At 48.6% G+C, this 13,385-nt stretch overlaps 1 protein-coding gene across 2 annotated transcripts in view; it reads right to left on the minus strand.

Moving 5' to 3' along the window:
* ncanb (neurocan b) overlaps positions 1 to 7,483 on the minus strand; it is a 94,830-nt gene extending 87,347 nt beyond the window's left edge. The window contains exon 1 of one of the 2 annotated variants that reach the window (XM_057038377.1): positions 7,149 to 7,483. The gene's annotated coding sequence lies outside the window, so the exon portion shown is untranslated. The remainder of the gene's footprint in view (positions 1 to 7,148) is intronic. The other variant, XM_057038376.1, reaches the window with a different exon arrangement.
* Between the last annotated feature and the right edge of the window lie 5,902 nt (positions 7,484 to 13,385).

Here is a 13,385-nt window from a genome sequence, read left to right on the forward strand (position 1 = left end):
CAGTGGAGGGCGGGCCCCCTGCTTCCTAGTTACATCCAGGACAAGCCAACCGCCCCCCCAGGAGCCTCAACTCCTGCCTAAAAAGGCATCAAGCAAATGGGTTCATCAAGTTATTTGTTTACAGAAAAACTGCTTTCCTCCTCTTCCCTCTGATCTATGCTTGTCTTCTGTCATCAGGTGTATCAGAATTCTCCTGTGTGCCTTCACACAATTGAACTTCAGTGACGTGCCGTTCTTAAGCCATAGGGTTTGATGTGATATGGACCCACCCTTTGCAGCTATAACAGCTTCAGCTCTACTGGGAGGCTTCAAGGTTTAGGAGCGTGTTTTGGGGCATTTTTGTCCATTCTTCCAGAGGCCCACATATGGGGTCAGACAATGATGTTGGACTAGAAGGCCTGACTGACAGTCTTCACTCTAATTCATCCCAAAGCTCTTGTATCAGGCTGAGATCAGACAGGACAGTCGGCTTCTTCCATCATCCATGTCTTTATGGACCATGCTTTGTGCCCTGCTGTTGATGTTGGAACAGGAAGGGGCCGCCCCTAAAGTGTTCCCATAAAGTCTGGAGCATTAAACTGTCCAAAAGCATTAAAAGTTCCTTTCTCAGGAACTTAGGTGCCAAACTCAACTCCTGAGCAACCCCACAGCGTAAAATGCACAGAAATGCCTCAGCTTGATGAAAATTGGCCCAGAGAAGGCTGAACAGAATGGAACTCCCAACCCCAGACAGCTCAGTGTTAAGGCGATGGATGCCAAGCTGGCCTGTTTGCTTCTACATTTCACTTTGATTCTACTGACCTGGAAACAGAAGCGTTCCACTGAGTCATTCAGAACCACTCTGCTGTATGGTAGCAAACCGGTAGGAACCTAGCGAGCCATGGCAACGCATGGATTGGTGTGACTGGTGCGTCCCAAGAACAACAAAGTAAAACAGTGCAAATCGCCACCTGGGAAGGAGGAGCTAGCTTAAATCCACCCATTACAATTTTTTTTGCTTGCATAAATGATACACGCCAATTGAGCGAGAAGTGTTTTTCAACTTAGTTGCGCATGGAAACGCACTTATTGGTAAATCGGAGCTGGCTGGGGTTTTGGAATGTCCTGTTACTTTTTTAGCTCAACAGCCAGGGCATGAACAAGGAACAGGAGGCTGTAGCCCTATTAGCCAAGATTAGGGAGGCAGCTAATGACTGCTCGCAGATGCCTCCTGCGCTGCCGGGCCGGCCAGTTTGATATGGAGAGGAAAGGGAGTTTTGGGGAGCTGGAGAGCAGATAACCTCAGGCGTCTCCCTCTGATCCCCTCTGTCAAAATAATGAAGGTCACGCCAAACTGAGACCCAATTAGGACTCATCCTCCACTGTCTGAGGTGCCCCTAGCTCTGCTAGCGTTTACATGCGTGTGTGTGTGTTTGTTTCTTTGTATTTGCTCCATGTGGAGTAACAGAATACTTGCAAAGTCGAGACATTTTTGCAAATTGGGGCAGCTTTGGCGGTCTCCACAACTAAAAAAGCATTGTTTGAGGGTTAAGACTTGGTCTGAGGTCAGAGTTAGGAGTTAGTTTGGATATCTAGGGTTAAGTAAGAGACCTGGTTAAAGCATTTATCGATGAGAGTCCTCATAAAGATAGGAATGTGAGATAAAATGATGTGTGTGTGTGTGTGTGCGTGTGTGCATGACAAAATCCGCCAAGCATTCTGAGAACACACATCCCAGCATGAATTCAAGCATAGAAAGCACTATAATTCCCCATGTAAGTGGTCTTTTTTCTGTGCTGTTGCTGATGGGATGTTAATGTAAAGGGTGGATGGAGCGGACAGACGCAGATAATGAGAGACGGGCTAAAACAAGTGTTTAATAGGCACGCACGTGTTGCACCAGAGCAGTGTATGACAGAGGAGGAGGGCACAGCTGACCTCTGTGGTTCACACACACTCACTCTGGTCTGGTTGTGCACAGAGTTGTGCACCGGTTTGCTCACACAGTCCACGTACGTGCGTGTCAGGTAATGAAGACTCTTCTCCTGGCCACCACCTGTGACTGGCTCCAGCAGCCACAGCTACAGATGGACTAATAGACGGTGCAAGGATGCATTCACGTCCACAGCAAGAGCAGAGGAAGTGGCTGTGCAGGCGTTTGGTGTATTGAATGAAAAGTTTAAAGCCCCCAAAAGCAGAAAGGATTTTCAATAATTAATTACCTGATTCGTCGCTACACTCTACCAGGTAGCGTAGCTGCAGCTACACTAGCGTCACTAGAGTACACGTGGAAGAGTGTTCAGGGATCAACAGCTAAGCTAAGTGTGGCGAGTGATCGATCAGAGCAGTCCCAAATCAATCACAGTCCCCCCCCACCCCCCCCCCCCCCCCCCCCACACACACACACACACACACACACACACACATAATCATAACCTGGTGACCACCTGACCAGCGCTATTGTGTTCATTTTGAATTCATCTGAGCAGAAATGAAATCCTCCTCTTCCTGCTGTGGGAATTCTGGGGTTAAAGCTTCGGCACAAAGCAGCACTAGTAAATGTTTGCTAACATTACATCGGTGACCAGGAATCATGACCTCAACATGCACCCGTGCTGCTGATGATGACTCATTTCTAGGTTTTACCACAGTGTGAAACACAACAGTGTGTTTGTTTGTGCACAGAAGGGGGGGGCGGGGGGGGGGGGGGGGAGTCCGCTATTTAAATGGAAATGGAACAATCAGAAAAATCCGCTACACTTGCAAACACAATGTCCTCGATCCTGAAATAATTGTTGACCCCCCTCGCTACGCATCTCACACACACACACTGAGAGAGAGGAAGGACGGGGGGGCTCAACAACTTGAAGGGAGGATTTGCTGATGTCTGAAAGGTGTCTAAACCAACATGGAGGATAAATTCAAGGCTGAACTGGGCTCCAATTGAAACCCTTCACCTATAGTGAGCCCTGCAGGTCACACCAGTGCCATTGCTCAGGTGTCTCTGAGTGTGTGTGTCTCCATCTGTCTTGTCCCGTGTCTGTGGGCCTTCCTTACTGGACTCCGCTCTCCACCGAAGGCACGGGCTTCATGAACTGGATCATTTGGATTTAAAGAGAAGTACGTTTGGCCTACATGTAAGGGTTTTATTCATGTGCATTACAAGAAAAGGAAGAGGAATCAAATTAGCAAATGAACATTGGGTTGAAACAAGTCACCTTAAATCTGTCAGCCGTGTTTTCTAACTGACCAATAATCCATTTTTCAAATTCATTTCCAGTCCATGTCAGAAGAGGTTTTCGTCAGCCCGCGTGCTCTTCACCGCGTCTGCAGGACAGTTTCTCCGTTCTGCCGAGTCAGCAGCCACTAAATCTTCCCCAGAAACTTTTATAAAATTAGAAACGCGTACAGCTGAAAATCACATCCTCCATCTTTCATCCTGACGCAGCCTGAATGAATGTGAACGTGTGGCTTCGCTATCACGCCGTGTCAGCTTGGGATTGCAGCCTGGTTATCTTGTTGGGTGTCAGAGTCTGCTGTTATTGAACTACACGCTGCACAATATTGAAAGAAAAGTAGTGATGCACAAGTGTAGCGTTGCCACAGAGTGGAAATCAAACTTTAAGAAGTGATTTACAGCTCTGCGCGGGAGGAAAGGGGATTAAAGGAGCCTTTGTGTTCCTGGTTCTTCTGCGCAGTAAAAGAAATTTGCCCTTCAGAACAGAATACAGCACCAACAAGCCTTTTCCAGCCACTATATTTTGAAAAGTAATCGCTGACATGGAGCAAAGTCTTTGACCTTTCGGTCGCTTGGTGCCTGGAAACGACGCAAAACGCGACAAATCAGACCCCCGTTATGACCCGAAGACGGAATGATCATTGAAAAAGGAAAACACCGGTTGGGTTCCGCCAATCCAAGACTTCCAGAAAGCAGACACCTGCACCTTCTCCTTACTTCCCTTAGATTTGTTTTCCCTGAACAGAGAGGCTCCAATTGCAAATTGAATCCAAACACTCTTGCACACACACGCGCACACACGTGTACACACAATCTGCTGAAACTCCCCTGGGAATTGAGTCGCTAGAGAGTGGAAAACAGTGACCATCTGTGGGCCTCTCAAGCACTTCCTGTTCCAGCTCAACCGATTTTGACAAATGGAGTTTGTACAGCACTGACGCCCAAATGAAACACTTCAGCGCCGTGTTGTCCCTTCACCCCGTGGACACACATACACTTGAGGAGTTTTGGGCGAGGAGGCGGAAAAGGAAAAGATGAGAGCTGTCCGGTGCTGGGATCAGAACCAGAGGGAAAAGCAGCGCCGGAAGGAAGCGATTCCATCGCGTAAAAACCTCTGAATTATGCTGAGCAGCAGAGGAGCAGTCACACACACCAAAATGTGCCGAGATAAAAGCGACGTTTTCTGACGGACCCTGCTGGTGGGGGCAAAGGCCGAGGTGAGGGGGGGCGGCGTGGAGGGAATCCACCTTCCGCACCTGTTCCAGCCACTGATGGGCGCTCAATTGTGGCTCCGTCATTAATTCAGCAGACAGGAACGGTTATCAGATGTCATTATTTATTTATAGTATTTAATCGGGAAAATGCTTCCTTTGAATAATACATTGGGTGGGGGAGGGGTGTGTGAGGAGTTCAGGGTGGTGGTGGTGGGGGGTGTCGATGAATATTCAGAAACGTGTCTGGAGAGATTTTTGGTAAACTGTCTCTCTTTCCTCCCTCTGTGCCCTCTGGGTTTGGTCGGCCCTGCCAGTGGTCCCAGCTGCTCATTTGCTTGGGTCTAGGTGTGAAGGCTAGTTAAATATGGCTGATGCCACACTATTATATTATTAGCCGGGGCAATGCTAACAGCAGCCCAATTACGCCGCGCTCCATCTGGGGCGGCTGCCTTGAGAGGGCGCAGAGCTGTCGATCAAGAGGCGTGCGCCAGGCCTTCATTAAGTCGGGCGTGCGTTGGAGTCGCGGCTCTCCGGGATGAGACGGACGCTGTATCATCGAAAGGAAGATTATCAAGGAGAAACCTTTGCGATGATTAACTGGATTGGGCCCGTCGGGCTGAAAACGAGTCCCTCTTTGCAGGAATCCTCCTGCATTCCCCTGCATCCCAAAAAGCTACAACGAAAAGCACAATAATTAAAACATAAATATCTCCATTTCTGCTTAGAATTAAAGGGATTAAAGCTAGCTAATAGCACGCAAAGGATGACAGATGACTCTGAGCATCGCGAGCTGCCAACTCCAGCATTTAGGCGTCGCTCCCACCTCAGAGATCTTCTGTGCAGATGCACGATTTTCCTCGTTCCGGGGCGTTTGTAAAGAAGGTAGCTGCTAGCTCATTATGAGAATATGAATTTTCGCATGTTTGCAAGTCTTCACTTCCTTGGACCCCATTCAGGTGCAAAATTGAATTCCTGCCCACCCATGTCTTCCGCTCGGAGAGCAAAGTTGAGGTAAATCGGGAGAGACACATTACTGAAATGTGTGGCAGCACAGCGCCGCCGAAGAAGAAGCGGAAGATTCTGTGAAATCCCAGTCTGTCACCTCCCTCCCTCACATTTTTTTGGTTTCTCCCCCTGTTATTCCCCCAGAAGTGTGATGACAACATTTCTGAGCTGTTTTTGGCCCTGACCACATTTGGATGGCAGCCATGGAGACGCGATGAACCCCCGCTCCGCAGGAATAGCGTTCATCCATTGTGATGCCTCATCACACAGAAAATGTGAAAATAGGGGCAGCGAACTGGCAATGCCACAGAGGGGAGACGCGTCTTCTGAGAACAATGGCAAGGAGAGGAAGGACCAGACAGAGAATAGCTGCAGGGGTGGGGGGTGGGGGGGGGGTGCAGACAGAGCTGCGGCAGACTTAAAAAGAAGTTAGAACTGGGTGCTGGACCGTCTCAGAACTGGGCGATCAGTGACATCAAGAGCTGCGACAGAAAGGGCCGGTTTGTAAAGGGCCAGTGGTGGAATGCAAATGAAGTCCGGCGCTTTGAGATGGCTGCGGACGGTGGGATTACATCAGCTGGGAAAGGGAACGTCGCGCTTCCCCAAGCAGCCGCTCCGCTTGGCACGTTAAGGACGACGCGGCTTCACACGTGTGCGGGTCAGCGGGAGGTTAGGGGGTCCATTTTAGCAAGAGGAGGCCGGCTGGACCTGCGTGTGTCTGTGTGTGTGTGTGTGTGTGTGTGTGTGTGGTGTGTGTGTGTGTGTGTGTGTGTGTGTGTGTGTGTGTGTGTGTGTGTGTGTGTGTGCCAAATATAAAGGGCTGAAAAAGAACAAGAGCCAGAGAAGATGAGAGAGACTATAACCATTTCACAAACTGCATGGCTGAATCTCTGCTTAATTTCCCAGGGGGTCGCGAGCAACTGCGCTGCCTCTCTCCCTGCCATCGTCTATCTGACACTCTGCCATCGAGTCCTCAAGCGAGGACAGGGAGGGGAGCGGGGGGGGGGGGGGGGAGCAAAATTCCAACTTTGTTTTCTTTTCGAGCCGCGACAAAAGCGGGACGTCTCTCCGGCGCGTTCGGCGGGGACCCGAGCACCAGACCTGCTCCAGTCTGATGGGTCCCCTCGGCGCTTCCGGTCCGCACAGACCGCAGCTGCTACCCGGGCTCAGGGATGAATTCCATTTGTCTCTTTCACCTGAGCCCGCGGCTCCCGCATCTCTACCCGCCTTCCCTGGATCTAACAGGGTTTCCACTGCAAAGACGTGCACATACAGTGACCTCATCAGGCTGGAAATCTTCACATGTAGAACCCCTCTTTTTCTCATGGTTTAACAGACGCAGCGTGCATGACATCGCGCACGCTGATTTTAGGACTTTAAGGAATGCCTGTGAAAGGTTTGGACTGTTTTAAATGATTAATTATTCTAATTAGCGCATGATTTATCCCTAAATTAGCACCGAAGGAGCCATGCTGCAGCCTAGCAGAGCAATAAAAAGTGGTTTTTAAGGATGAATGGTGCCCGGAGAGCTCTGATCTCAGGTCTTTGTCTGCGTGGACGCGCTCGTCCGGTTCATTATCAGCTGCACGAAAATCAGCAGAACTTGCGTGGGCTTTTTTTTTTTGATTATTATTTATTTTACGTGACGGACTTTGCCGTTTAGACCTTCATAAAGCTAGAACGTAAAGCTAACCAAAGCAACTGGAACTCACCTTTGGAGCAAAGTGTGATCCAGAGGAATGTGGAGCCGCGGCGGGGTCTTCCAGGAGCGCCGCTCGGTGCAGGTAGTGTGCCAAAGCGCGGAGGAGAGGAAGCATCCAACGGTGCGTGGGGGGAGAAGGGGGATGAGTAAAAATCCCCGCAACTGTGAAAGAACCACCCCTGCGTGTCGGTGTGAGGAATCAGGCGAAGATCGGGGTGGTGGAGCGAGCAGCGAGTCCCCGCTGAAGCCGAGAGAGCAGCCGCGGCGAGAGGACGGAGGAGCGCCGGAGTGGTGCTCACCTCTCCAGCGGCTGAGAGCTACTGAACAAAAGAGCGCTCTGCAGGCTCTCTATTCAAACAGCAAGGGGGGGGGGGGGGGGGGGGGGGTTAGGAAACGGGGACGGGGCCGCTTCTGGTCCTGAGCCTGACGCCAGACGTCCAAACTTTATTCAGATCGTTCTCCAGGAAGTAGCCGCGGTCGGCGTTCGGTTAATGTGATAAATGATTTCATCAAGCCCGATCCCCCTGATGCAAATATCCACCGAGGGGTCGGGGATCTGGAGTTCTGGCACCTCTGCCCGCCTTCGCAGCTCATAATCCCGTTTGTCTTTTTGTCTGAGGGCTGTAATTAATAACCTCAGGGAGAGAATTACCTCTTTTGGCAGCGTGGCGGTGACCTCGGCCTGCACCGGACTGTCAAATTAGATTAACCCGACAAGCAGGGAGCTTGTTTCTTCTTTTTTTTTAAGAACCTGAGCTGTAAAACTGAATCTTTTATCAGAAAAGCAATTTGAGCTGAAACGTTGAGCACGGAACCAATGGCCTTCTGGGAATTGTAGGCTGCGTTTGTGCGGGCAGTTAGCGCAAAGAGCCGTTCTGGTGGCCGTCATAAAACGCAACCCCGCGGAGAAGTGATTAATCCGGCTTTAAAAGATAGTTTGTGTTGCTTTACATTGGGAGGCAGTACGAGTGAACCGCCGCTTTGTTACAAATAAAGTATAATGACCTCCTCCGGGAGATTAACGCTTTGTTCAGCATGGAATTTACGCACAGATCCGCCCGCTGGTAGCCTACTGCTCACTTAGCTAGTTGCTTCTTCAGGGTAAAAAAGTTGTTTTTACCCTAGTAGATGGAGTGTGTGCGATCAAAAAACAGCAGTAGATATTTTGAAAGGATATTTTACACGCTTGTGTGTGACGAGGCATCAGTGCATCAACCCGCCTCGCAGCTGCGGGAGCTGTCCAGGGTCCTGATCAGCTCGAGCTGCGTGAGGAGCTGCGTTTCATTAAAGGCTGCGTGTGCCAGTGTGTGAGCGTGTGCGTGGGTTCTCGTGGAGTACCCAAATGGGCAGTCTTCTAACAAAGTGAGGACACTATTAACAAGTGAGGGCATTTTAATTGGTCCCCACATTTTCAAAGGGCTGTTTGAGGTTGGGTTTAGGGTTAGGTTGGAGAAGGTATCATAATGAGGAAAGTCCTGACAAAGATGTGTGTGTTTGCGCGCGCACGCGTGTGTGTGTGTCTGAGAGAGAGAGAGAGGTTTGATGAGGAGTCCAGATTCCACCTTCTCATTGTCTTTCAAACCGGTTTTCACCGTCTGTTCCAGTTCGCTGCCATGCTGGAAAAGAAATGTTCTCCCGGGCTGCAGTTCTGTTGCAGACTGATTTTACCTCCCAGAGAGGAAAAGCACCGGGAGGAAATCTTGGATCTCAAATTAGATTTTTTTTTTTTTAAAAAAAGCGTTACCCAAACGGCTGCCAGGAGGGCACTTTTCACCTGCCCTGATTTATGCAGACGGTGTGGTGGAGACATGGCTGCTGTGGTTGATGAAGTCTCCACGCTGTTGAGAAAAGAACACAAAAGTCCTCTAAAAACTATTGTTGCTGCACTTCAGACGGCACTAGAGCTCCGACTGAGACTCGCCGGGACCCGGCTCAAGACTCTCGGCTGCTGTATTTGTGCGGCCTCGTCAAAAAAGAGAGAAAACTTACGGTGAGGAGGGTGCCGGATGATGGCTCTGTTTACCTTCTCCCTGTTCGGCCCCTTCGCTGCTCTCGGTGTCTTTGCTCATTTCTGCTTCTCAAGTCCCAGAATGACCAGAGGCCAATCAAACTACAAACAATAGAGTAAACAAAGAAACGTCTCCCATCGATCCCTGAGCTTTACGGCTCTGGGTGAATGTGTTTATCTGGTTCAGCCACTACATTATACTTAGATTAAGGAAACATATTTGTTCTAGTGGATCTGCAGCTAGGAGCTAAGAAGCCTTCTCTGCTAAGACTTTGTACTTTAAATTTTGTTAATACTTTAATGAGTCAAAGCATGATAGAATATAATCCTTGCATGGTTTCCTGGAACAGCCAATCAGCTGCTCTGCAAAACCAGAGCAATAATTACACACACAGATTAGTCCCCTACTTTTTTCATGTTAAAACAGTAACAAAAGACAAGAAAAGTCATGCAGAGGTACTAAAATATCTCCGGTGGGCCACAAATAGATGTGCATAGAGTCACTGTCGCATTCGCTTGAAAAGAATATTTTAGCGTTATCTGAGTGAAAATGAACTGATAACAGTCAAAGACGTGAAGAGTCGAAGTCTGTGACTTCTGACAACCCAACGCGACCTCTGGACCTGCATCACCTTTAAAGAGGAACTCTCAGCTTTTCAACTCTTTAAGTGGCAAATTACAGACACATCTGGATCTGGGGAAATGGGAAGGAAATACTGGCTGAAGGAGGAGAAATAGGAGTTGCTAGCTGCAATGCTAAAGAAAAAACATGCCAATGTTATCATGTTTACCACAGAGTTATGTTGTGGTGTGCATTCAATTCAAAGTATTGTATCTGTCCCTGGAGGGCCATTTAACATCTGAGCTGCAAGTGGAAACACTAAAACTCCACTCAAGGCTTTGGGTCAGGGTGAAGATGGCGGCCGAAGCTCCACCTCAGAGCTGCTGCTGCCGCGGCTGCTGTGAGTCAGCAATCACACAATTCAGCGGGACAATTCTAAATGACTTTAGAACACAATAACATCTGTTGTGTGTTGATTTGCTGCTCTGCCGTCTTCCAATGACAAATCCTTGCACTCGCATTGTCCTGGAGAATAGAAGCAGCTGGAAATCTTTTGAAGGCTTTACCGAACCATCCAGCTGCTGTTATTTAAAGAGACGCCCAGAATGAACAACTTTAGCAAACAACAATAACAACAAGAGGGAATTAAGGAATGACAAAGCCCTAATACATCTGGAAGCATCTGTGGGTCCATGTCGATGCTGCGTGAGTGGTTGAACGTGCTTTTACCTGGTATTAAACTACTCACCTGCACAGATGACTAAGATCACTTTCCTCATGTGGATACCGTCACCGTCAATTTAATAAGGTCAATTCTAAGGTCAAGCTCCTCTGGACAGGAGTGAGCTGACCGATGTTTGAGTTAGCCATTAAGGGGCGCTACGGCTAATTAGCTTGTTACATTTCCGAACAACTGAGGAACGAACGTCTTCGTCCGGTCAACCGAGTGTTGACCAGCTCAACAGAACGAGGAAAGCTGAGTGGTGTGTGGAGGAGGGGGGCTGCATGGGTGGGGGACTCCAGATGCTGATCGAGACGCCGCAGCTCATTGACCCTCACAAACTCTGACACGGCACTAAAAGGTGGCCGACAAAACTCGGTGTGGTCACTGGCCATTACTGCACGGAGGGTTAAATTAACAAATAACCTGAGGAGAAGGGGGGGAAGGGGGGGAAGGGGGGGGTTCAGGGCCATGGGAAGGGAAAAAAAGAGGAGTCAGCAGACCAGAGAGGCTGTAAATGAGGGAGTAATGAAGCCGTGCAGGTGGGAGGGCAGGTGATCTATTATGAAAGAAGCAAAGAGGGCAGAGGGATTATGGGGGGGGGGGTTGTTCGCTGGGCTAACTTGGTATATAACAAGTTAGTACAGCAAAAACCTTGTTGGTTTTTAAGTGAAAGAGATGTGTGAAGGCAACTGAATCTCTGCTTTGTACTTCTCAATGTCAAGACAGGCCAAGCTGTATTTTCAGCGCCGATAAGATGGTCCAGAGTGCTGTTACATCAGTAAAAATGTGATTAAAAACAATCGAAACAAAGCGCCCAAGAGAGCAAACGGGCGACCGTGAACATCGGCAATGAGCTGAATAAGCAAGGAAGAGAAAAATCCCGATCTTCATGTGGATGGAGCAGTTCTGGCACATCGGGTGGAGCTAATACACATGAATCCTGAATCCATCCTCAGTAGGAGCAGAGAAGCCCGGGCAGGCCTTGCACGCCACTTAAACCTCAAAACGATTTCGTTTAGGGACCAGCTGACGGCAGATTGCCGCGCTGACAATCTTCAATGACTGGGGAGTAAATCTGAGGAAATGTCAGTTTTAGTTCCCCCCCAGAAACGCACCACAAGCTCCATCGCTCCATCCTTCATTCCGCCACTCCACTTTCATCCGTGCAACCCTGGAAACAAAAACAAAAAGAGAGAAGAAGAAGGAGAGCAATCCTTGGAGCAACTGTGACCCTGCAGAGCATTGCTGAAAACCCGAAAGTTGGTTCCTCGGACCTGTTCTGATGGCAGTGTCACATTCATTAATTAAGCTACCTCCAGGCTGTGTGTTCAGTGGTCCCTAGCTAAAGCTAATGAGAGCTCTCCTCTTGTCTTGTAACAGGAAAATGATCAGAAAATCTGAAGTTTTGTTTAAAAATATATATCAATGACACAAAGTATGAACAAGAAAAAAGCAAGACAGGAAGTTTGGGCTGGTTAAAGTCTTTTCTGCAGCCAAAGAGACTTTGTTATGCTCAGGTATAGTATCTTATTGATGCCACAGAGCATCAAAACCATTTTGAAAAGGTTCCCTTAAATAATGCACAAAGTTCAATGGGCGTCTCAGGCAGCTTGATGAGGAGATGTTCTGCAACACCTCTGTTCTCCGCTGCAGACAGAACTCAAACAAAAGCAGCCAGACGGCGTCCTGATCAAAGGCTGCATCCTGAGGCCTGCTTGTATTTGCAGCTAACGCGGGAGCTGTGCGGCTTTGATAGGCCCATCAGCCCTGACAGCCCCCCCCCCCCCCCCCCCCCCATAATTCTCCCAAGAACGGCACGCTCTCTTTCATTCCTGCCTGCACCCACAGGCAATCATATTACTGTTGCAAAGGACGCCATAACAGGCCTCGTGTCATCAGAGCCTGGTCTAATATTTAATAGGCTGATCATTTGTCTTATATCACACTGATGGGCAGCCTAGTTCTGAGGTGTCTGTCTCTGCAGGGCCGTCGTCCTGCAGGCGGGGGAGAGGCTGGGAAGGAGCGCAGGTAACGCTGTAAATGTGTCCGTCACGCTCCGTAAGTTCAGCAGCTTTTAGGTTCGGACTGTATGAATTCGTAAACCTTGGAAATAAGTCAGAGGCAAGAGCGGATGTCAGCTCACGCTGTTGAAGAGTCATTTCCATAAGTGCATCCCGGAATTTCATGTATCCATAATCGTTGCAGATTTAGCGGGGAAAATTGTTTCTTGGAGGGATTACAAAGTGGCAGCTGCTGCTAAATGGTGGCAGTAGTTGTCTTATTATGGATTTACGCAGCACATCTTAACTGTGCCTTTTACATTTTTCATCCCTTAGGGTCAGCTTAAAGGAGAATGTATATGATGAACAAAGTGCATTTTCTGAGCCTGTCCAGCTATTATACAATAATGTGTGAAGAACTTCTTTGTCCTTATGAGAAAAAACAGTCACATTGTTGTAAAGGTCTCTATTACATTAGGTGAAATGTGAAATGTTAGATAAAGTCCAGCTCTAATGTTAAACACATAAATGATTTGCACTTTATGAGCTATGAGATGTGTATAAATCACCATGATGCTTCGGTGAGAAACCTTATCATCATCTTTTTCATCCCATTTCCTCCCATTCCCAATGCCGGGACAGAGATCGGTCATCAAAACAAAGATGGTCACATCAGATTTAATAGTCAACAGCACTGATGCTGTAAATCAACACAATGAGGCATGAATCCGAATTAAACGGCATAGGTGTCATGTGCTCAGTAGGGTTCATACACACGACATATATTGACTCTCTCGCGGCGGCGGCAATCAGCAACTCAGCTCCTCCTCGCCTGCTCTCCTCCGACTCATCATTATTGGCAATCAGCCGTTTTTTCACGAGACTTCCACAAGAGCTGCCAGATGGATGAGGCCTCGCTTTTACTGCAGGAAACCTCCAAACGCGTAAACACT

This window comes from Takifugu flavidus, chromosome 7, assembly GCF_003711565.1.
Source record: "Takifugu flavidus isolate HTHZ2018 chromosome 7, ASM371156v2, whole genome shotgun sequence".
NCBI lineage: Eukaryota > Metazoa > Chordata > Actinopteri > Tetraodontiformes > Tetraodontidae > Takifugu > Takifugu flavidus.